The sequence below is a fragment of the Epinephelus moara genome, chromosome 7 (genome assembly GCF_006386435.1).
Source record: "Epinephelus moara isolate mb chromosome 7, YSFRI_EMoa_1.0, whole genome shotgun sequence".
Taxonomy (NCBI): Eukaryota; Metazoa; Chordata; class Actinopteri; order Perciformes; family Serranidae; genus Epinephelus; species Epinephelus moara.
The window spans coordinates 15,844,335-15,869,968 of NC_065512.1; the positions used below are offsets into that span (position 1 = coordinate 15,844,335).

The following is a 25,634-nucleotide window of genomic DNA, read 5'->3' on the forward strand; positions in this document are numbered from 1 at the left end:
TGCCAGGATCGTTTCATCACTTCCTAAACTGCATGATTCAAAGATTCAACATGCTTGATTTCCATATTTCTCATGATGTCAGTCGCCTCTGTATTCCTGCTTTAAGCCACAACTACAAACCACTGTTACAGCATGATGGGATGTAATAGGACCCCATCCTGCCTTGCACTGAGTCATTTAATTTGCACGGACATTTAACACGAATGGAGCTCTGAATCCACGCTTTATCTCAAGCAGCTCTCCTCTCATATGAGGCTGAGACCTCAGCTGCATGCGGGATCATGACTCCGTCCCCCCTCTCTCCCTCCTCCAACAAGTGACGACCCTTTTCCCCCCGCATCCCGTTACGTTCATCGTCGCAGCTTTGATTTGAGTTATAGCTGTCTGCTGGAATTTATTCCCCCCTCAACCATTTCCCTGTTTGAATCGATGGAGATGACAGAGTGCAGGTGCAGCCGCGGCGTGTGGTAGCGCCAGCAGGGGACGGTGTGTGGTGCACTAGGACCGGGGAGAGATCCTTCTCGTCGTGTGCATTGCAACTACAGAGCGGAGCTGTGGAGGAAACCCCCCATCGGATCTGGCCATTATATCCATACATTTCTTTTCCCCATCTCCACCGCGGCGCTGCTGAGTGGGGATCGCACCAACCAGTGCGTCTGGGCTGGTGAAGCACCCAGGAGAGGATTAGTAATTGAGCACGATTTGCGTAAAAAGTCAGCTGTCAGGTTTTTTTTTTTTTAAATTTTTTTGGGGAGAGGGAGAGGGGTGATTATTTGGCAGCTTCGCCCCCACTCGTTTTTATAAACATTTTTTATTGGTTGTAGTGTTTTTCCTCCTCATTTCTACCCATCATCCGTTTTATTTCAAGCGCGCAAAGTCACGTCTGCGTAGGAGAGCGCTTGGCGCACTTCTCCCCCAAAGGACAGAGACAAGATCTCCATTATTCTGTTTGGATTTAAACCGGACGACTGGCTGAATGGGTGACCTCGCTGCAACACAGACTGTCACTGGCTTGCACCCATTTTATGGAAACGTGTTTTCTCTATTGACCTGGAGTTGTGATGTCCAAAGCCTTCTTCCCCACTGACTGACAAACGGCGTCGTACCATTTTGGAATCGAGTTGAAGGTAGGCCAGTTTTCCCTCTTGGCTTGCCGACATAACACGATTTCTTTCCCCTCTTCCTGAGCATTTCATAAAGTTCATTGAATTGCTTCTTAGATTATTGCGGCAACGACTAGACCGACTGGGTTTCTGTTGAACAGTTGCAGCAGTTATTCTAGAATGAAACACACACACGGTGGTGGAGATGTGATGTTTTTTAAAACAGGCTGTGAGGATGAGAAGTTGAGCATCTGCCACTGTTGCAGCACTGGATATAGATTATTATTACAGCCTCCAACACTCAGGAAAGCAATAGATGAATAATTAAACTAAAGGCATGTGTCGCAGTGTGAGAGGGAATCTCAGTGCCTCTTTTCTTTTGGACTGAGTGCCCCTATTTTTTTGTATATTTGGCTCACGATGTGTTTGCTCATGAGCTCAATCATGGAGATGCCGGAGGAGCCCTCTGCAGTGCAGTCTCACACACACCGGCCCGCCGGGCTCACTGGAGCTCACTGAGGAGAGGATTTAGATAAAGGTGTAAACGAAGCGGCAGCTTTCCCCCTGAAGGCAGTCTACCGGTAAGCCTTATTAGATGCACAATCCGGTCTTTATACGGAGGATATCGGCTGCTGCTCGCACTGAGGCAGCGCGTTAACAATAAAATAGAGCCAAGTTTTTAACGGTTGCGCCACAAAACAACTTATGCTCCTTCTCTCCCTCTCTCTGTGTGTGTGCGTCACGTGCATGCACACACTCCTCTCACACACTCCCAGTGATTGAGTTTGAAATGATTGTGTGTGAGAGAGTGCGTCACTGTTAGTTGCAGAGTCCAAATCCGACACACACACACACACACACACACACACACACAGAGGAGATGCCAAAACTCGCGCACACGCTGTCATCTTCTGTTAAACATCACCCCGGCGCATCCGTAGCGATGATTTAAGGCAATTTAACTGTATTTTGGTGACAGCGCGATGCCTCATCAGCACGCACTGGCTCTCTCGCCATCTCGACCTACTGTACGAGTTTCCCCATGAGGACAAACAGCGCGCTCCCTTGGGTGGAACCGCGCGAATACCGACGCATGACGCAGGAGTCTGAGTGATGATTGATGATGATCCTATTTCTGGATGTGCGCCTGGATCACAAATGCCGGACCACTCCGAGCCTCAGTGGTGACCCCCCTCGGGGATTGTCAGCCTTATTTATTGTTGGTTTTGTTTGCTCGACCCTGCTACAAGTGAGGAGAGTGTGTTGGTGGTCTGTCGGCCAGTGGCTCATCTTGAACATGTGCTGTCAGTGAGCGCATGCTTGTGTCAAGGTAGGCTCTCCTTTCTTTCTCACACACAAGAGAGACTGAAACACAATTTAACCCAAGCAGTTTTGCTGCATTTTGAGGAGACATGCTGCTCATGTATATACAGACTGTTGTCAGGTGACCTATATCTATGTGTGCTGGCAGAGACTGGTGCCAGAGGCCAGCTGGAGGTGGGCCACGTCTCCAATTCATGCTGCTAAAACAATACAAAGTCATGGAAGAATATGTCTTAAGTGTCACTCCGTGTACATTTTTTTTTGTCTGAGCACGGGGGCCTTGCATTAATGAATTCCTAAAGTCACTTGTGTGTGATGTTACAAAGTGCAGCAGATGAAACTGGCAGGCCGGCTCTGCTGCCAGCAGCGCCTCGTCACAGGGAAGATGACAGGAACTGTCCGTGGTGCTGGAACAGACAGCTCCTTTGTTCAACTCTGGGCTCATTTTGTAAGTTGAAATGTGTGAGCGGCTGCAGGAACTCTCTGTGGCTTCGCTTAGATTCTAGGTTTAAATATTTGAGCAGCCGCGGAAATGCAGGCGCGTGTGTCACTCTGACTGTGTCACAGTCAGACATATGTGATTAGTTGAGTTTCTGTAATGAGCTGGAGGCAGTTAGAGGACATCTGGAGAGGAGTTTGAGCAATCAGGTGGACAGGGTGCTCATGTTTGTTTGATAAAGGGCTTCATTGTGCGACAGTGTCCATAGCTTCATATTTAGGTTGACCCTGTAAGTCCCATTGCTGCACTGCTCTTGGTGTCACGACACATTGTGTCTTATATCCTGTGTTTTTCCCAAACCCTTTGAAGAGTTTAAAAATTCAGGTCAACTGTGTCGTCATATTTGTCTGATATTGGCATCTTCAAATCGATGAATTTAAGAGCGTCTTAAAGAATGTGGTGACAGAGACATGTGCTTGTTTTTCTTGAGAGGCCACTATGTTTGAATAGCTGTTGTTGTATTGTGGATTTTTGCATTATACGTTGTATTTGTTGCAGTTTAAATGTGTTTTAATTGGCTGCTACCTCGGCCAGGTCTCTCTTGTAAAAGAGATTTTCAGCCTCAGTGGGACTTCCTGGTTAAATAAATAAAGTAATGACTAGAGATACTAGATATAAAACAGTATGAAAATGTCACAACATAATTATAGGGACCAATATTAATAGTATTATGGTTGTTTTCCACCTTCCCCTTTCTTGTGTGTGTGTCCTTGTGTCAGTCTGTGTGCTCTCTCCAAACTATGAGCTTACCGCTTCAGTCCACAAAGCTCCAGTCCGTGTAGTCCTAAGTCACGAGGTGGCCGATGGGTCATTTGATCCGATCAGGGTAGAACAGATCAGATCTATGGATGAGCAGCCTCCTTTAAGTCAAAGGCGAAAGTTCCAACAGCGCACCCAATGATTCAGTCACAGGGGCCCACCACAAACAAGTGGATGCGTGGGAAACTCTGCATACTCACACGCACACACACACAAGTATAGTGCTGAGACTAATGATTACATATTACTGATTTATCTGCTTATCGTTCTTCCATTAATTGATTAATTATGATGTCGATGAAGTGGCAGGGAATAGTAAATATGCTCTGTACAAGCTCCGAATGGTTTGATTTATCCACCCAACAAATCAAAAATCCAAAGCTTCTCTATTTTATTTTTTAATAGTATTAATGTTAAAATGTGCTGAAAATGTTCCAAAAGTTTCACATTGACAACCACCAATAATTAGCTGCACTCTGAATGTGCATAGACATTTAAAAAATAGACAATACCTTATGTAAATATATGAAAACCATGTCAAATGTCAAATCATAGCAGTGGCAGTAGCTCAGTCTGAAGGACTTGGCTGGGGTACTGGTTCAAGTCCCCCGTACGGACCAAATATGGAGTGTGGACTTGCAGCTGGAGAGGTGCCAGCTCACCTCCTGGGCACTGCTGGGGTGCCCGCAAGCAAGGCACTGCGCTACCAAACTGCTCCAGGGGCTCGCACTATGGCTGACCCCACACATCTTAATTGCATGAGTGTGGGGCGTAAAAAGAGGGATAAGTGAAAGCTGATGCTGACTTTGGTTGATGCTGGACAGTGGTGATAAAGTGGTGTAGTGGTTAGTGCTGTTGCGTCACAACAAGAGGGTTCGGGGTTTGAATCCTGGGTGGCGGAGTTTGCATGTTCTCTACCGTGTCAGCGCGGGTTTACTTCGGGTGCTTCGGTTTCCTCCCACAGTCTAAAGACATGCAGGTTAATTGGTGAATGGTTGTCTGTCTCTATGTGTCAGCCCTGTGATAATCTGGTGACCTGTCCAGGGTGCATCTGCCTCGCGCCCAGCATCAGCTGGGATAGGCTCCAGCCCCCCCACGACCCCCAACAGAATAAGCTCTTACAGCAAATGAATGAATGAATGAATGAATGGACAGTATTTAATGTGAGTTCTTCGAAGTGCGGTGATCATACACAGTTTTAATGACAAGTGAAATCTGAGTGATACCAACCATCTGGGATTTTGCCTTGGTTAATCATGAAGAGGCTAACGTTTTCATCCCTAATGCTTATATGCCTCATACATATCTTCTTCCAGCTCACCCATTAAGTCCCACTGCTGCACCGCTCTTGCTTCAGTTGTGTTTTATATCTTGTGCTGTATGTTTTCCTCCAACTCGTGAGGAGTTTGAGAATTCAGGTCAACTCCGTCGGCATATTTGTCTGATAATGGCATTCATTTTACAACCATGTATATTATGCTCCTGTGCCTCATACATATTGCATGTTACCCATTTAATTGCCGCATTAAGTCCCATTGCCGCACACTTCTGTGTACAAAGACACATTGTGTCGTGTATCCTATACCCCTCACTTTTTTTTTTTTTTTTTTATACAGTTCTGGCCCTACATCACAGTGTTTGCTTTAAATGGCCTCATCATGTGTACCGTCTGATGTTACAGTCCATTAGCCGATCATCATGAAGTGGTGCTTGGCTTGGCCATGCGAGAATGTGTTCGGTGAGGATGAAACATAACACTATAGAAAGGTACAGCAACATTATGACAAACAAGAGGACCAGCTTAGTGTGCCCGCGCTGCTTAATTATGCAACATTTATCCTAAAGAATATCTCCTCTCAGTCTTCTGCTGGTAAGAGATGCAAATGCAATCACAAGAGTACATTCTCTTTTCTTGTTGTGTGTAAAATGTAAAAAATGTGCTAAAATATACGAAAACAAGACACTCAACGTAAAGCTTGTGTCAGTGTTTGTCAGCCTGTCTCATTTAAAAGTCCACATATCATACTCGCTGTTACAGTTTAGAAATGTTCCTCAGTGTAAAGCGCCTTTGAGACTCCAAATTTAAACCACTTACGGTCGTGCCTTAAATTGCATTTCTACTGCTGTGGTTTTTGTGTGGGCTCCACAGGGTTAAACCCCCTGTTATAATGCACTGGGCGCACATCATGCCTGCTGTAAACACAGTAGAGAGACCGATATACAGCCCAAGTGGAAATCGAATTAACCCTGGGAGAGCCGTGATGTCTATTGTGAGGTTAATAATTGACTGCAGTGCATATCTGTGATTACTTTTGCTCAATATCTACATATGTGTATCGTTTAAATATCTTTACATGATGACATGGTGTGATAACGCCCGCCAGACTCACACAGCAACGCAATTTGTTTGTGTGTTAATGGTCATCTTGAAGATGGAGCTGGTGGAGAGTCATCCTGGACCGGTCCTACTTTGGTGATGAATGATGTGTGTGTGTGTGTGTGTGTATTCCCCCAGCGTTGATTGAATTAGGCCGCCCTACAGACCCGTCGCTTTCCCAAGGAGCACTCGAAGGCGATCCTGCGGTGAAGTGTATCAATAAGCGGGTGGATGGAGTGTAAGTGGTGGTGTTGCCGCGGGCAGACAGCCGGTGATGAGGAGGGGGAAACACGCTTAGGGAGAGCACCGCTGATCACACAGCAGATTGGGAGCCCTTGGTGCTGGCGTCTGTCTGTGGAGGGAGAGAGGAGGAGGAGCCAAACACAGGGCCAACTTCACTTCAGCTTCCTTTACTGAATCCAGCTCAGTTTAGCTGATATTTCCTCTGAGCCAAAATCCCTCGCTGTTTCCTTCTTTGCTCCTTTCAGTTGATCTGTGATCGGGTGATGAACGCGATTGTCTCACAACAAAGCGTCTAGCCTGGCACGGCGTTTTGATGGCTCTGTTTTTGAAGGCTGGTTGCTTTGACGTGGACCCCCATGAGGCCACTGGCAGCTGAGCTCCCACTGTGGCAGATTGATATTTGTAATTTAAGGGAAGCTGTCACACAGCATCCTCCAGATGGAGAGTGCCGCGGAGGCACGCAGTCGATTAAACACGGTTTGTTTAGAAATAATCATTTTGATGTGGGTGCTGAGGATTCATTTGAGGCATATTGGCTCAAGGGTTCAAAATGTTCAATTATGCACAGACGCATACAGTCGCACAATAACAACACGTGGATGTAGAATACAGAGCGGCGTCTGGGAACAGAGGCTTTTAGCCTGTCTGTCATCTGATGAAGCCCCTCAGATCGCTGCTGAAAGGACAGGTCAGTGATTTGTGTCCCTGCTGCAGAAAAGGTTGAGGATAGGTTGCTGCTGAGAGCTAATTCATTAATCCACCCACTGCCTTGCACACACACACACACACACACACACACACACATGCACACACTCATGCACATTGTTTTCATCACTGAACTATTGGAATTGATATTTGGAGGAGGGTCATGTTTTAAAAGACCATCTCCTCCTTGTCACATTGATTGACAATAAAAGAACAATAAACAGTGCGGAGGGAACGCGGCTTGATTAACTGCCGCTCAGAATAACCAAACGTGTGCAATAAATCTGGTTTCCATCTCACAGATTGGGACGACAGCATTTAGATGCTGGTTTGAAGACCTTTCACAGCTTGAAGTCTCAAAGCTTCTGGAGCTCAGAGGTCCGTGATGATACAGAGTTTAAGAGCTCTAACATCATTTTGATTTTCTGTATATATGTAAACAGTGTCTGAAATGGGCCGGATGATTTGCAGAGGGGTTTGAGAAGGTCAAGAAAACAATGTGATATTTCAGTCCCTGTCAAACAGCTGTCAGGTGTCTGGAATTTGTTTCCAGGATGTCTTTCTTTGTTTTTCAAAATTGTCCCTCCTCAATCAGGGGTGCCAAACATACGGCCTGCGGGCCAGAACCGGCCGGCATGAGGATCCAATCCTGCCCACTTGATTATACTATGATAACAAAAATGTGGCCTTGGTGGCTTTCCACCCTGACCAGAATACAGTCCTCTGAGAAAACAATGAATACTTTTTGTTATCATATTTAAAGTTTTTAAAAAATTGTTCAGACTATTACTATTATCAGCAGCTTCAGTTAAAAAAAATCTGGATTGGACTTTTATCTTAAAATGGTCTTGGATGAGCCTTACTGCTGAGGCACCACTAAAATGTTTGATTTGTAAATGGTTTGTAAGGCAGGAGAAAACTAAACTCGACCTGCTTCATCAGTGGCCTCCACATCAGTTTGTTGTGTTGTTGTCAGCATTACTTGGTGGTTCAAGGACTGGAAACACACACACACACACACACACACACACACACACACACACACACACACACACACACACAGACTGTAGTAATTCTGTCATTTTTTGTGGCATTTTTGTGTCTGTCTACGGAAATTCTGTGGGTTTTTTGGGCAGTTTTATGTCTTTTGTAGTCCGTTTTCATTTTGGCCCCTTTTTGTACATATTGAATGTCGCCTTACGGTCATTTTGTGCTATTTTTGCTCTTTTTGTGTCTATTTGTAGTTATTTTGTGTCTCTTTTTGGTTGTTTTACCCCGTTTTGTTCTTATTCGTAGTGTTTTTTTTTTTTTTCTCTTTAAGGTAATTTTGTGTCTCTTTGTAGTCATTTTGTAGTTTGATATATGTTTGAGGTAATGCAGTTTTTTTTAGGAAATTATGTGATATTTCTGCTTGTTTTGTGTATTTATAGTTATTTTTGTGTCTCCTTTTGGCTGTTTTGCCCCTTTCTGTATTTATTTTGTGTCTGTAGTCGTTTTGTGTCTCTTTAAGGCAACTTTGTGCTTTTTTTAGGTAGTTTTGTGTGTTTTGTGGTCAATTTATGTCTCTCTTTGGTTGTTTTGTCCCTTTTTGTGATCATTCTGTGTCCCTCTGTAGTCATTTTGTAGTGTTGTGTCTGAGGTAATGTAGTTTTTAGGTAATTTTGGGCTATTTTTGCTCATTTTGTGTCTATTTGTAGTTATTTTGTGTCTCTTTTTGTTGTTTTGCCCCGTTCTGTACTTATTATGTGTCTCTGTGTTTTTAAGGTAATTTATTGTCTTTTCGCAGTAGTTCCTTTTGGGTTTTTTGCCCCTTTGAATTCTTAATTTCAGTGGTTTAGTGGCTCTATGAGGTAATTTTTTCTCTTTGTAGCCCTTTTGTGTCTATTAGTGGTGATTTTCTGTCTTTTGGGCATTTTGTGTCTCTTTGTAGTCATTTTGTAATTTTGCGTCTGTATTTTTTAGGTAATTTTGTGCTATTTTTGCTCGTTTTGTGTCTGTTGTAGTCATGTTGTGTCTCTTTTTGGTTGTTTTGCCCCTTGTTCTAATCTTTGTAGTTGTTTGTGTGTCTTTGAGGAAATTTTCTTTTTTCTTTTGCATGTTTTGTGTCTCTTTGTAGTCATTTTGTAATTTTGTGTCTGAGGTAGTGTATTTTAGGTAATTTTGTGCTAGTTTTTCTTATTGTTGTGTTTATTTCTGTTTTTTTGTGTCTCTTTTTGGTTGTTTTGCTCGTTTTGTTTTTATTTTGTCTTATTTTGTTTAGTTTTGTGTCTCTTTTGTGTCTCTTCTGACACTTTGGGCCCCTGGGCCTGTACCTGGTACGCTGTTCAGTAATCCATTGGTTTGCACATATAATGACAGTGAGCAGCAGACTGACCGAATGTAGAAAAACTGGGACATATTGATGAAATCTCAGGTTTCATCATCATCTTTTTTGCAAATTAAAGTTTTCAGAATGTACCTCTGAACACTAAAAGGGAAAATTCAAAGGTGTTTTTATAGGTCATTATGCAGTGGTTACTAGTCTGCCCCACTTGAGATTAGATTGGGCTGTATGTGGCCCATGAACTACAGTGAGTTAGACACCCCTGCTCTGAATCGTGGTCTGTAAATAACATGTAGTGTTGGACAGGGGTCTCCAACCTTTTTTTGCACAATGTTATTCTTGCAGACCGGCCAGCTGGAGGGGGATGCACCACAGACCAAATCCAACTTCCCAAATAGCCCATGCTTTTTATATTTGTCTGATTAAACTGTTTGTTTGAGGCTGTGAGGACAAAGTGCTGTGAAATATGTCCCCCAGTTATTTTCATTACAGCTTGACTATGTTTGTTGTTTTTATCCATTTGTCAGTTATAGTTGTGTTGGGACTTTGGGTGCAAATTAGCTGCTGAGCAATGATGTTGCTAAATGTCAGTGTTGTTAATGTGCCGTGTCCCCCTGTAAAAAACAAATACAGAGGAATAATAAGTGATAGCTTGTTAGCTAACCTGAAATATCAGCTCTATTAGCTGCGTTTCATCACAACAGAAAACACCTGTAACAGTCAAATCACAGTGACCGCACAACATTAGGTTTTGCGGACTCAACAGGTGGAGACTTTGATGTAGGAGACCACAGGATACTTGACAATGGCTGCTTGAACTCGCCTCCACTCATATCTCCTCACTGATAACCTCTGTGACACTGTTGCTCTCTCTGAGCACACGGCAGAGATCCCACTCCGCTGCTCTTTTTCTTCACATGTTTCTTATCCTTTCTTTTATGCTCTAACTTCTGTCTCTTTGCCCGAAGTTCCTACCTGGAGCTGTTTCTCAAAATACTTCCTTTTTTAAAACCATACTCTGACAGCTGTCAGTGTGATAAACAAAGTCAGTCTTGGGCTGTTAATTCATTTAAAGGACTCACCTGTCAGCAGGTACAGTGTTAAGACTAAAGTGGTGTTGATTTCTACTTTACTCACCAGTTGAAACTTAATGTGGAGACATTCATGCAGAGCTTTCATGCAAAACGACCAGCACATCTACATCAACGAGGGAAGAGGATGGAGCAGGAATATGAAAAGAGAGGAGAGCAGATAGAGGTGAACGAAAGGTGAAAAAAGTAAATTGAAAGAAGGTACTCAAGCTTGTTTCCATTTGCTGTACAGCCGGACATACTGAGCTCTTATTTGCTCCACTGGCTTTGAATCCCTCTTCCCCAAACAACACAGAGACGAGAGGCAGAAGAGGGGGAATATGTTATCGAGATTGAACCGCTATATTGAAAATTTAATTTTTACACGCTCGTAAGTAGTTCACCTCTGTAATTTCATTTTATTTCATTCTATTTTGAACACAAATCATTTTATCCAAAGGAGACAGTCCTTGTGAGATATACGCGAGCATCAGGTGTTTTAGCAAATGGCCCAAAATTACATATGTTTAGGTTGAAGTGATGACGTCTGCCAGTGGCCGTAGTACTTCTGATTCTTGTCCATATGTAGCAAACGGCAACCTCCAGGGCCAATAAATGAAAGCAACATGGAGGTGCCAAAAACAGCATATCCTTTAATGGCCACTTGAGGCTGGTTCCAAAAGTAAAACACTCCCTGCAGGCCCTCGTGTTAAAATGACCAACTTTATAGACGAAATAAACAGTTTGGGGCCCTACAGCTAACCTGAACATTCATGACGACTGTAGGGTGTTGAATTTGTATATAACTTGCCCATTTACATTATATCAAGGCTTAAAGTTGCTACATCCATTATTTTATACAGTCTGTAATGTTATGACCTTTTAAAGTTGTTATGGTGGACATGCCTCCAAAAATCAAAGATAGCAATGGCCGAAATGCCGAACTCAAGGCTCAAACCAGTTGAAAATAAGTCACCTGGCTAACACTGGCACATTTACAGAAATGTTGATTAATTTGTGTTGTCTGTATAAATAAGATAAATGAAATGAAATGGGAAATGTCACGGTGGCTATGTCAGCTATTTGTATTCAGTCTGTGGTCTGGACCAAGGATGTGACTGCCACCCCTTACTTTTTTACGTTTGGCCATAAAAAATATAAACAGCATAAATATTAAGTTCATTTTAAACTGACTCCACTAACACACATAAAACAGCACATGTGATAAGTTAACCTTCAGGGCTTTCTGTCAGAGAGACCTTTCTGGAGGGAATTTTCACATTTTAACCCAAAACATTATCTGTTTTCTAAAACCTCAGGAATATCTGGCTTAAAGGCTTGAAGGCAAACTTCTCCCAACAGCCATAAAACACAGATTTACAACAAGATAATTTAACAAAAGTAAAAAAAAATTAGCTCAGAAATAACCGTCATGGTTTGTAGACAAAACAATTGTTATTTTGCTAGTCACACATTTTTAGCTTTAGCATGTTTACATTGCATAAATTAGCCTCGTTGTTAGAGGACTTCTTTTACTCTCCTCATAGCTTAACAAATCACATGTAACGTTGTTATTTTTCTTAGTCACTGTCGGTTTAAGTCGCTGCATCACCCGACAGAATAGCTTGGTTGAATTTCAGCTGCCATGCGTGTTTTTTCAGCCGAACGTTGTTAAAACAGCAGCTAATGTTGCTGTAGTGAGTAGTTAGCGGAGTGAGATGCTCGTCCATGTAAGTTACGTTACATCGTGTTTTATTTTGTAACAGCATTGTTTACATACTGCATGTTTTTGTCTGTTGACCCGTATCTTCTCCGAAATCTAAAAAATAATTTCCACGCTGCTGATTTATTCCCGAGTAAGTAACATTATCTTATCGTCTTTCTCTCGGCTGTTTGCCATCTGCCTGCTGCTGTTTGACGATGGCACAGACTTTCAAAGTAAAACCATATGCTAAAGATGACGATATAGATCGATGTTTTCACTTTGCATCGACGACATTTGATCGTTGATCACTGAATCGATATATCAATCCAGACTGATAGATCATTACACCCTTACCATCTGGCGCGTCAGGTTAGGAGCCATGAGCCATGTGACATACTTCTGTAAACCAGTAAGCATTTAGCAATATTTCAATTTGAAACACGATGGCCGTTGTGGTGTTGCTTGATTAGTCAGGAATTTAAAAAAAATTACTCATGATTTGAACCAAGTTTTGAGGAGTTCAACTTGTTTTTGGAGGACTTATTTCAGGCCCTCTCAGCTGCTGCTGTGTATCTACCAGGCCCATCAGAACAAAACAACAGACTGGACAATGATGGTTGTGTCTCACATGATGGGAACCAGCTTGAATAGATCTCACCTCTAACTTTATTCTTGTTTGGTGTCTCTCTCGTCTGTTCGCATGCTGCCATCAGCTTTGTCATAGCTGGAGTAGACCACAGCGCTCGTAATGGAGTCATTCTCTCAGCTGTCACTTTGTATTCGTTCTTTGAAAATCTCGCCAGTGTCCAATGGGCAAATGTGTAAGAGATGAGATACGAAGCGCTCCAGCACGTGTGCACATACAATACAGAAATGAAAAAGACCGCAGGGGGTGTTAAACAGAAAAATGCAGCCTCTGCCTCTCTGTGTGACACACACACATTCACACACACGAGATGCGTCTGGTCAAATTGCCTTGTCTTACAGGATGAAATTGCATTTACAGGTGTAATTTAATCGTTTCTTTTTCTGTAGAACCGGTGTGGAAAGTGAATCACCGCTTGTAGCGTTCCTCAGAGACATGAGATGTTGAAAATCTCAGCGCTGGCAGTTACTTGTAAGGAAGTTGTCAGAATTTTCGAGATCAGATTTGCTCACAACAGTGAAATTGTAAGCCGTGATCCCTCGGTGGACCGGACCACAAAAGAGAGACAGGGAAGAGGGGAGGGACTTTATCTCAATTTTCTGTTTCTTGGCTTGTCAACTTGTCTCTGAAATCCACTCAGATGGCCCCAGCTCGGAGCTATAAAGAAGCAAAGACAAAAACACAGACGAGGTCATGCGAGAATTGGCAAGGGAGACGGAGAGGGGGAGAAGCAGTAAGAGGCAAAGAGAGAACGAGAGGTGTTCCTACTGTTTCCTAAAGCTAGAACACTCTGCCCTGTTATTTTGTCAGCTGCAGCGGTCTGTGTTATGGTGCAATGAGTCCCCGGGGAGTATGGACTGCCATAAACACTGCACTGTGTGGAGCAGCCGTCTCTGATGTAGGCTCACATTGTGTACAGGATGCTGGCTATTAGCGGCGTCGGTCAGTAATGAGTGGGTACTGGAGTCCCAGCCAACTGTTAAAAGTCTTTAAACGCTCGTCCAATGGAGTTCACGCGGGAGCAGACGTCCTCCTTGTTAGAGGACAAGCTGAAATCTGAAATTCTTGGACATGGAGAGCTCATAATAAACACACACACACGTGGCAAACTGCTTTTTAAGTGCATATAATTGTGGGTCTTTACGAGATGATGGCTAAGTGTCGGTGTCTCCGTTTGTTTTAGCTGTGACATTGCAGTGTGTTTGTCGAAGGTCAGTGACATGTATGTGTCTGTTCATTCTGCATATGCTTGTGTGTGTGTGTCTGTATGCCTGTGCACACTGATCCGACACACAGGCCCAGTCAGTCCTGTTCTTGGCTCCAGCAGTGATCTGGCACTTCTCCTAGTCCTGCAGCCCCTGCCATGCCTCCCCCCTCTCTCCCTCTCCCTCTCCTGCTGCCTCTCCTCCTCCTCCTCCTGCTCCTCCTCCTCCTCCTCCTCCATCCTTCTTTTCTCCCTCCATCCACACACCAGTGCAGATCAGCCTGCCCAGGCCTTGCAGGGTGTCAGGAGGAAAAAAAAGAGAAAGTGAGCTGACTGGACTTTTACCCAGTCTCTCCCTGGTATGCCTCCTCATTTCTGGCTCTGTTTGCAGCGCTTTGCTCTCATATGACAGTTATATGGCAGTATTATGTACCTAATTATAATATGCCACACAAAAGATACTGAACACATGGCCTGTGAAGAGCTGTGGCTATTCACGCGCCAGGATAGCAATCAACAAAGTCCTTTCCATATTCCTCTGACAAAACCTTGGATAACCTCGCAGCAGGGATGCGCACACACACACACACACACACACAGACAGATTCACTGTCTTACAGTTCTGTTTCTGTTCACATAAATCCTGTAATAAGATTCCATCTAAGATAACTGGACCGCTCCCCGCGGGGCCTTTTCCCCTCTCTGAGACCCACAGCTGCTGCACTGTAGAATGGATACAGCAATGGCTGGAGAACAATCAATGATACTGAGCGTGTGTGTGTGTGTGTGTGTGTGTGTGTGTGTGTCCAGGATTTTAAATAAAATCTTTGAATCACCAGCCAAAGTGGATAGTACATATTAAAGTTTAACACGACATGTGATATCTTTCACCTTATGCTGCTGTGCAACAGAAGACACACTATATATTAGTCCTCGTACTTATTACTACTATTTTCACAAAAAAATAACTCACGCTTTCACAAAACATACATCAAAACATGCAGAATGATTGGGAAGGGTGGGCTATCACTTTTCTCAGAGATTCGATAAGCTGTCTTTACAAAAAGCGCAAAAAAATTGCGTAAATTCGCCCATTCTCCCATTCGAAGTAATGGGAGATTGTTAGGAAATTGATGCAAATAGAGCTAAAATCACTTGTCTTTGGGGCCGTACCAACTCGTCATACTCTGTGGCAGAAAAATGAGTAAAACTTTAAACGGTTGACGAGACTGCGGACTATTTTGGGCCAAATGGGCATTTTGATAGCTAGTGCTGTTTTAATGAAATTGCAGTTTACGTTTCATGATGTTTTTCAGATGTTTCAGATTTTTTTAATTTATGTAGTACCTCAGTACTTAGCGGTATTGGCGGGCACCCTGTTGACATTTTATGTGATTTCTTTTTTTTAGTTATATGACGTTTTTCTTTTTTTCTTTAAAGTGGAAATAAACAAGTTTTTTGCTTTAACTTATAATTAAGACGTTAATGTTTATTGCACAATGTACAGTAATGACTATAGCAGGGGTCTGCAACCTTTGCCATTAAAAGAGCCATTTTTGACCAAGAATAATTTGAAAAAATCTGTGTGGAGCCGCAAAACATGTTTGAACCTTATAATCAAGGTAAATAGCCTATTAAGTCTAAATTAGCGTATACTTATGGTCTAAATAAGCATTTGTTAATATGTTTTACCACAAGGTGGACACTGTGCAGGGCACTATTAATAATTATCTGGTACTTAAATTTTGCAGAGCTGGCAGTGAGAGCAAACAAATCTGTCCACGCACTACTACATTCTCTATTTTATTCAATTTACTTTTTTGGATTTGGCATCCATAGCTAACCAGCCACTGCTATCGAGGTTCAGCAACATTTGGATTCATAGAATGAATTTCCATAGACTTCTTTTCTCAAAGGCTCAAGGAGCCACTGGACAGGGACTAAAGAGCCACATGTGGCTCCGGAGCCACAGGTTGCCTACCCCTGGACTATAGGATCATGGCACCATCTGCGTCGAGCTGGGCGATATGGCCTCAAAATTTTAATCTCCAATTTTTTTCACACCACACCCCATTTACAATTTTAGTGTTTTTAACTGTATGTACGGGCACCATATATTTGGTGATGTGAAACACCATTTCATCTGTAATGTCTTTCCACCAGGGCCCCTTCTTCTTCTCAAATGGTATACTAAAGGAAAAGGTTACCTATTTTCCAGCAGGTGTTTTAGGACTGCTGCTGTCTCGTGCAGCTCGCAGTGCCACACACTTCTCCAACTTGGCTGCATGCCTCTGTTTGATATAGTTTGTCTTCAGACAAACTTGACAACAGATGGTGGTTTGCTTGAGGTTGGACTGACACAAGCCCCTCACTTTTATAAGTGCATGCTGCCATGTTGATATTTTACCTGTGTCTGAAGAGAAGGGAGAGGGGGAGTTACTATGGACTACAGAAGCTAGGAATTAGTAGCAGTTTTGCACCGAGTTAAAGTGAAAATCGTTTTTTACTTTTACACATCGACCTAAACCTAAATTCAAATTAGTTGATGAAAATTGATTTATCACCCATCTGTGTTTAGATTGGTTCCCTAAAAGACTCCTTTCAATTTGCAGTTCTGTCTGCCATTGGGTGTGATCTCGATTTACGGCACAACGGAAGTGTGTCCACCTTTGTGAACCAAAACAAGAAGTGAATAGTACCTTTGTTTTCCCCGTTAGCTGTCGGTGGCTATCCCCCCAATGAGTATCATTCATTCATTTTTAATTAAGTATCATGCCTGTTTTGGCCCGTCCTATGGGATCAAAAAATACTGTTATTTTAAAACCATCTTCCAGTCTTGCATGTACAAAACAAAACATGGAAAAGGAAAGAAACAAAACAAACACAAACAAATAAACTGCTCACACAAGAAGTCTCCAAACATTTATAGATTATTATGATAAAGAGCCAACTTCATTTTCTCTGAGGCTTTTTCCAGATAACAGGCTAATTTGTACCATTCAAATGTGAACAGAATCTTCTGTATTTCTAAAGTCATGATCTATTTTTGTCTTTCTAAACAAAGCTTTGCGCAGTTAACAATAAAAAGGAGCCTAGAAAACAAAATGGAACTCAAGTGGACGGTGGAACACCTGAAACAGAAAGCAATCTTCTTGTCTTTGTGCCAACGGTGCCAACAGTATACCACTTAGAAATGTGAGGGGAGTTGAAAAGTTGCCTGTCCACTTGGACATATATTCTCATGCTACATCGTCTGCATGGATCGGTATTTGATGATAACTGTGCATCATTTTACGTGGGAGACATGACGATGACAATTTAATGTACACATCACATAACCCGCTCTTTGTCTGCGAGTTTGTGTCTGCACATCGTAGCAAAGAAAAAATAAATCTATAGGTGTGTGTTGTCTGTTGTAGTCGAGCTGTGTCCTCAGCGGCACCGTATTTGGAGATTGGGTTTGGAGTCTCATTGTGTCAAACAGTGGAGGGTACACAAGGGTCAGGTTAAGACAAACAGGTGAGCGTGTCGGAGACACAGGAGACAGCTGAAGGTCACTAAGACGTGAGTAAGGGAGGTAGTTCACACTCAGGAGAGCTGAAGTGAGACGGGATGGAGGGGTGGTGTAGATATGAGCAACAGATAAGGAGGTGAGCACATGTTGAATAAAACATCCTCTGATTCCCCATCCTCCTCCATCCTCCATCCTCCCTCCGCCCCCCATCGTCCCCAGCGAGTGTGTGATACCATCCGCTCAATAAGACCTCATCGCTTTAATAGGGCACTCACACACCTCTCGTTGCTCTCTTTGTGTGTGTTTGGGGCTTTTGGTTGGCTGTAGCTATTGTTCTGCACCACCCACAAGTTGCTCACATTGGTCCAGTTGCTGATGAAGCCCATATATCTTTCTGTGCCAAAACTGACAGCGTCTCGGGGTCATTGTAGGCTGTAAAGAAGGAGAGGAGACTTTTCCACTTCACTGCGAGTCTGTGACAGGTTTACCCTCTCTTTGGTAAGTTGCCATGCTGTGTGTTTGTGGTGTGTGCTTCAGTTTCTGGCATGAACAGAGAGTAACTGTTATTTTTTTAGTCTCGCAGAGGTTGACACGAGGGCTAATTTCAAAGTGATTTAAGTGTCTGCAGATGTTTTATATTGTGTTTCTCCACTTTGTTCGGTGCATGACTTAAGTTACTCCTTAGACTCATTTTCTCCACAACAGTGAGATTGTATTTTTTTAATTAAAGTTTTATTTTGTTATCCATCACTAGGAGTCAATTGCCCCCAAGTTTCATCAGAATGATCGTTAAGTTTCAGTACATAAAGTTTCAGTCACTGTTTCATGGTAATGTGTACACTTGGGAACATTGTGAGAGCTGAGATAGGACACGAGGTGATGTCCTGACGTCTGCTCCCTGATTCATCGATGTCGGTGTCTTTTCTCCGAAATTAAACCCTCAACAAATAGTCAACACTCTCTGTGGTTACTTTAGGATCTGCCTGCTGTTTGTCATAAACCACGCCAGACAGGAAACATACAATCTGAAGCAAGATGCTGCAACCCAGAGGATTAAAAATGTGTATTTCTCACAGCTCTGACTTAAAACAGGTCCTTTTTGATCAGAATGAGGCTCATTGGCTGTGAATACTGTCACGTATTCGACTCTGGTTATAGCTCTCCTCACGCGGTGCCAAAAACAATAACCCAAATTTACAGCTAAACAAAGAGAACAAAGCCAGACATACATAAAAATATAGCTTTCATGCACAGGCAAGCGGGCTAGAGATTAACATCGACAGTCGGATAAATAACAGTGATATATATACACATACAGAGAGCTGGTCTGATTGGCAGCTGTTAGGTACAGATGGGTAGAGAGCATCTTTCCAGAGTGCAAACATGTTGGAATAACTACTGCGGGGGTAGTATGATAATGTACAGCACATACAGAGGTTATTCTATGTTTATCTGTTGATGGGTAAAGTTAATATAATTACAGCTTACATAAACTTAATCTTTACAGCTAAAGGAAATTGTTTTCATGACGATTTACGTGATCAAGAGTGCTTGATTTGAATATTTACTTTAGAAAAACAGCCTACATGACATAAAGTAACATCAAACTAAAATGGACGTCGTCTCTTTCTGTCCGTCCATCAATTTTTGCCATAACAGTTTATCGGATCGACTTTAAACCTGGTGGGTGAATTGCTGAGGACCAAAGGAAGTGCAGTGTCAAGTGCGAGCTCTTGAGATCTATTGGACATATTTATAATTACTATGTTACGTAACCTACACACTGTGTAGTGTATTGAGAGGGAACTGGAACCTGTATTAACTGTAACACCGCAGGATGGCATGCTGGGTGAAGTTCGGTGTCTGTTGCTCGCTGCAGCACATTCAACAACAGATGAATAAAGAGAGACCGGAGATATTACGTCAAAGAAAACTTAGGGCTGCCCCCCCTGAAAGTTGAAGATTTGAATCATCAGTCGGAGACCCCTCGATTGAGATTCTTCAAGTCAAGCGGTCGTTTTTGGTTTTGGGTCTGTGTACTCATTGGGGCATTTTGGTCCCCAGACAGGGTTGGAGAGTGAACGCTCCTCAGACCCCGGATGAGTCTGAGGTAGCTGTCCGGAGGAAGATAGAGTTCGCCTGATCGGGCTCTGAGATAACCGTGGTGAATTTACAGCTCACAGCAACATAACATGATTCAGTCTGTGGCTTTTTTTTTTGGTATCTAGTGTTGGCCAGAAATGTTGTTGCACATTTCTGATCCATTGTTAGCATGCATTAGCTTAGAGGGCGAACTTGGCTTATTGTTATGTGAACGTTGCTGTCACCCTGAACGTCGTGCCAAACCGTGCTCAAACTTTCAAACTCTATATGGAAAAAAGGGAACAGATTGTTGAATGGTCATATTGAGGAGCCTAATGGGGTGGCTGTGGCTCAGAGGGTAGAGCGGGTCGTCCACTAATCGGAAGATCAACGATTCGATTCCCGGCTCCTCCAGTCGGCATGTTGAAATATGCTTGAGCAAGATACTGAACCCCAAATTGCTCCCATTGGCTGTTCAGTCAGTGTGTGAGTGTGTTAATAAGCACAGTAGTAGCAGGTGGCACCTTGTATGGTAGCCTCGGCCACCAGTGTGTGTGTGTGTGTGTGTGTGTGTGTGTGTGTGTGTGACTGGGTGACTCGTAGTGTAAAAGCCCTTTGAGTGGTCAGAAGATTAGAAAGGCGCAATACAAGTGCAGGTCCATGACATGATTTTGCCAAGTAGGACATGCTCCTGGATCAACATCCCACATTGCGTTCCTGGACCAACTTTACAAATCAACCAATCACAGCCCTCTGACATCATCAGTGTGCTGCTCCTGTGCTACTTTTAAAATCCCCTTTGTGCTCCTTCAGAGCTAAGCTAGTTTTAGAAATTGAAGTTAATACAATTGAACAAAATCGTCAGTAACACTGAACAAAAACCTTGTAAGTTACTGCAGGGTTAGCCAGCTAGCTTGCTAACTAGGTTGGCTATGCTAATGAGTACAATTTTGTTAGGCTATAGAAGAGGAGAGAAAATGCATCAATCAGGTATTTGCAACTAAAAAAATGAAGTGAACAGCATTCTAGCCAATTGGCAAGCTTACTTGTTAGCATAGTCTTTCTGGTTAACAAGCTAACCCACAAACCCTGCATAGCTTATGAGGTTTTTGTTTAATGTTACTGAGGATTTTGTTCATCTTGACTAACTTAACTAACAATTTTGCAAACTTAGCTCTGAAGAAGCACAAAGGAATTTTGAAAGAAGCACAGGAGATGATATCAGAGGGCTGTGATTGGTTGATTGCAATGTTGGTCCAGGAATGTGATGTGGGATGTTGATCTAGGAGCATGACCTACTTGGCAAAATCACCCCGTGCCCAAATCCAATCCGACTGACAGAATTCTGAGTCGGGTACAGCCCTAAACTCAAACATTTCAAGCATCCCTGATACAAGTTTTGTAATGAAGGCTTTTGTTCTAGGAAATAGCCTCGTCCCAGATTTTGTTGTTTGGATGTGCAACTCTAAAGCAGCAATACAAGACGCCAAGCAATCGGCCCACTCCACGTAGGCATGTTTTGAACAGACGCTACACTAGTGACTTCAGACTTAGACTTCAGATCATTTATTGTACAACAAAACATACAAAACAAAGTGACACAGTGCTCAGGCTAAAAGAAAAGACAATCCCCATATACTGTCCATAGTGATTTAAACACAGAAGAATCATCCTATGATGGACAATTTGATAATTGAACACGTGGCTGGATTTTTCATTTGTGGTATCTTTCTTATCTTTTGTAACCCTTCTTAACACCCCTCCTCCGCCACTTTCCTCTTCATTTCTTCCACTTCTCTCTATTCCCAGCCTGTCCCTAGTCAAGCAGAGAATCGATTTTTAAACAGGCAAGACTCTGGGGACCGAGCAGAGAACCATTATTGGCCTCATTTAGGCTCCATTGCCACCACAATGGCTCCTCTAGACAATAGGATAGACTCTGTCATGGATACCAAGGCGTAAATGCACATTCTGGCTGAAAACCGCTCAGGCCAGCATTTCCTGTCTTCAGGGAGCTTTGTTTTAAGAAACCCCTGTCAGTTTGAGAGGATGGACCGCAGTGCCTCTCCACACACCACTAATATAGGCACATCCAGCACATTTCACAGCCGCAGGCGAGATAGGAGAGGAATATAGCAAATGTATGGGCTTTTTTTTCATGCTATATACACCGCATGCCACCTTTCACTTTTTCATCACCGCCATAGTTTTTTGTGCATTCTGCAACATATGGCAGTGCGTTTCTACTGTAAACAGTGGCTGCTGATTCCTCATCAGGGGACTGCGCTCCTCTATAGCAGATGTATATCTGTCAGGCAGCTCAAGCATGCAAAGCCAATCACACTCCTCGTTCTCTTTCTAGGATTGAACGCTTTCAGGAGAGCTCAAGCTATAGTTTATCCTACACAGCGGCACAATATGTGGCAACCAAACTGAGCTGATGAAGGTGAAAAATCCGCTTTTGATTGGTGTTACGGGATCCCCAGAACCACACATTTCCCCTCAGGCTTACAATTTGCTTCTAAATATGTGTCCATGAAGAAGAAATAGCTTAAATTTGGGAACATCTGTCACACTGATGTTCTCCTGAAACATCTCAGAGTCTGGTAGCAAGCGAGTGGAACGCAAGAGCACATGCTGCAGAGCACATGCTGCCAGAGCACATGCTGCCGGAGCACTGAGGACACATGCACCTGTAGTTTAAACAAAAACAACATTTCAGACAGAAATTGAGAAGTTGCCATTTTAAAAATGTCTGAGTTGGATGTGTTTGATGTCACGTTGCAGAAAACAACAGTCACACATTTAGCGAACTGTGTTGGCATTGCACTGTACACTTGGATGCCCTCTAATAGCAGCTGTCAATATCAGACTGCAATTTGGCAAATGAAGGGCATTATGTTGTACGCCTGATAAAATAAGAATCTATTTAAACCAATCAATAACCATTTGGTGGTATTCTGATTTACTTAGGTTGATGAACGGATACAATTTAGCAGATGTACAATAACAACCGACTCCGATGCCTGGCTTCATGATTCACTACAGAGGGGCAGCTTGTTTCATGGTAAAGACTGATGTTAGTGGCAGAGCATAAAGGTCCAGGTGGAAAAAAACAACTCAGTCATTTAGGATTTTGTTAAAAGAAGGAAATCACCTGTTGATTCATATATAGAGATCCCAGGGGACATTGTTTTTTTGTAATTACTTACTTACTTACTCCTCTTCATCCCCTATGGGTCATAAGGCTTCAGTAAGCTCTTTCCATTGCATTCAATCCTTGGCAGCAAGTTCTCACCTCTCCCCATCATTGTGTTTCATTTGTGTGCTGTTTAAATGTGTAATTTATTGTAGATTTTATTTTGTTGAAATATTAATATTGTATAGAGAACTGGATCTCACTCTGAGTTACGAGAGTTAAGAAATGAGAGATATTTTTGGTTAAGTTTTTACTGAATATTTGAAGCAAACTGTAAAACTATATCACTTATGTTGTGTCATATTTTGTCATATCATCAAGAATATCGTTATTGCAAAAATACCGAGAATATTATGATATTGTGGGGCATTTAGAGGATAAATATTGTGATATTTTAGGGTATTTTTTACCTATATTTTTACCTTTATTATAAGGCCATATTGCCCACCCTTATTTTATATATATATATATATATATATATATATATAGCACCTGGCTTATGGCACTATATGAATTGAACATTTTACCATCTTCCAAGTTCCAGGGCCACTCAGGCTACGTTCAGACCGCAGGCAAATCAGATTTGTTTCTGAAATCAGACCCTTAAGACAGACTTTTCACATTGCCATTTGCAAATGAGAATATCTGGTTTGTGTGTCCAGACATCAGTCAATTAATTTTTTTAATTTTATGTATAAAGCCCAATATCACAAATCACAATTTGCCTCACAGGGCTCTACAGCATACGACATCCCTCTGTCCTTAGGACCCTCGCAGCAGATAAGGAAAAAAAAAAGGACATCACCAGTGTATCTGCATGGATTGCTGTGATAATGACATAGTCATCAGTAACTACGTAGCTACACTGGTGATGTGACTTTTCAATGCGACAGTAAAATGGCAATTAAGCCAAAACCTTTTATCATGGTATATGTTTTTGTAAATCTGTATCAATCACACTACTGTAATTGTTCTGTAAATTAAGTCTATTAGCCTATTAAGTTTTTGATAAGAATATATGTTAAGATAAATATTGTTAGAGCAAGATAAAGCCTAAAGTTTTCAAAGGGCACACACACTGTGTGCTGTGCATACCTGAACGTGTTCATCATCCTGTGTTTATGTATGTGTGCTCATGTCTGACAGTATTTTTAGTCTCTCTGTGTGTCAGCAGTGGTTCGGCTGCTCCCAGTGGGGTGTGTACACTAAATGGGTGAGGAGAGAGTTGGCCCCTGCTCTCCATCAAAGGCAGCATTGACTGGAAGCATGAGAGTGTCTCTGCAGCCAGTCATCCTTGGACAGCTGACAATGGGCCTGGGCACGGGGGGATATGGCTGAAAGCAATCAACAACCACTGGAGGAAAATGCTTCAGTGCTGGTGGAATGTGTCTGACCTCACTCGCAGCAACCCCACCGCTCCGCTCTTGACCGATCATGTGCACAAGGCTTCCGTTTGCCTTGAAGCTCTTTTAATTAATTATGCACACAGTGTTGCATTTTATGCTCCTGCATGTGCTCTTTAAGTGCACGTACAGTATCTGTTGTGTACACACAGGGCTGGGGGAACAGCAGGGGGTACGGACTGGCTCAGAATGGTGTGGTAATTAATCTCACTCAGTGAAGAGGTGCATGTTGGGACCGAGGCCGGGCATAGCTCACCGCACCTTGCTCGTTAACTCTAACCACCTATGGCCAGCCTCTGGAGATTAACGAGGGCTGCCCATGGTCAAAAGCGGTCAAATGCGTTTTAACGAATGCTCACTCAGCCTACCACCAAGCTTATTTTTTATTCTCAGGCAGTGATTCACATTACTGCTGCAGAATAATACTCATGGGACCTGACTCACACTGTGACACATCTGGCAAACAGCAGAGCAGAGACACACGCGCACACACACACACACGCCACATGGCACAGACGAAGGAACAGGTAGACAATACAGTAAGCAGAGCTGCAGTGCTGTGCTATTTACTAGCAATCCCAGCATGAATCTCTTTGACACAGTGACACACAGAAACACCTCTGACTCACTCACTTGTTGTGCGTGCATTTGTGTGTGTGTGTGTGTGTGTGTGCATTCTGTGCTTAAACTCGTCTTTGTCTTTGTTTCTGGCCGCCCTGCATGTTGATGTCACATTTGATGTTGGCATAGCTGAAACTACAGATGGAGCGAGAAGAACAGTGAATGTGAGAGCGTTGCATCTGCACACAAACTTACTTTCATTCATTCATCTTCTAACCGCTTCACCCTCTTGAGGGTCGCGGGGGGGCTGGAGCCTATCCCAGCTGACATCGGGCGAGAGGCAGGGTACACCCTGGACAGGTCGCCAGACTATCGCAGGGCTGACACATAGAGACAAACAACCATTCACGCTCACATTCACACCTATGGACAATTTAGAGTCACCAATTAACCTAGTCCCCAATCTGCATGTCTTTGGACTGTGGGAGGAAGCCGGAGTGCCCGGAGAGAACCCACGCTGACACGGGGAGAACATGCAAACTCCGCACAGAAGGGCTCCCACCGGCAACCCTCTTGCTGTGAGGCGAGAGTGGTAACCACCACACCACCGTGCCGCCTAACTTACTTTCACTTTTGAATAATTATGACTCTCCCCTTTAATTGCTGTGTTTGACTCCAGTACTGATCAGTCATTTATACGTCTTTACAGCGTATTCTTTAACGCTAAGCAGTGGCTGCTTGAGCATATAAATAATGTAGTGTCCCTAGAATAGAGGGTGGTATGTATATATATCGTATACCCATCTCATGACACCAGGGTAATGATCTGAAAGCATCTAAAGGGTATTTTTTCCACCTGCCGAATTCTCATGTAGTATTCAGCAGTTATTACTCATGCAATATTGATCAAAAACCACT

At 42.9% G+C, this 25,634-nt stretch overlaps 1 protein-coding gene across 4 annotated transcripts in view; it reads left to right on the forward strand.

The window, feature by feature from the left end:
• The first annotated feature begins 532 nt into the window (after positions 1-532).
• The window catches only part of il1rapl1a (interleukin 1 receptor accessory protein-like 1a), a 278,552-nt gene continuing 253,450 nt past the window's right edge, over positions 533-25,634 (forward strand). For 2 of the 4 annotated variants that reach the window (XM_050048583.1, XM_050048584.1), the window contains exon 1: positions 536-1,127. The gene's annotated coding sequence lies outside the window, so the exon portion shown is untranslated. Of the gene's footprint in view, positions 1,128-25,634 lie in introns of all 4 variants that reach the window. The other 2 variants (XM_050048581.1, XM_050048580.1) reach the window with 2 other exon arrangements.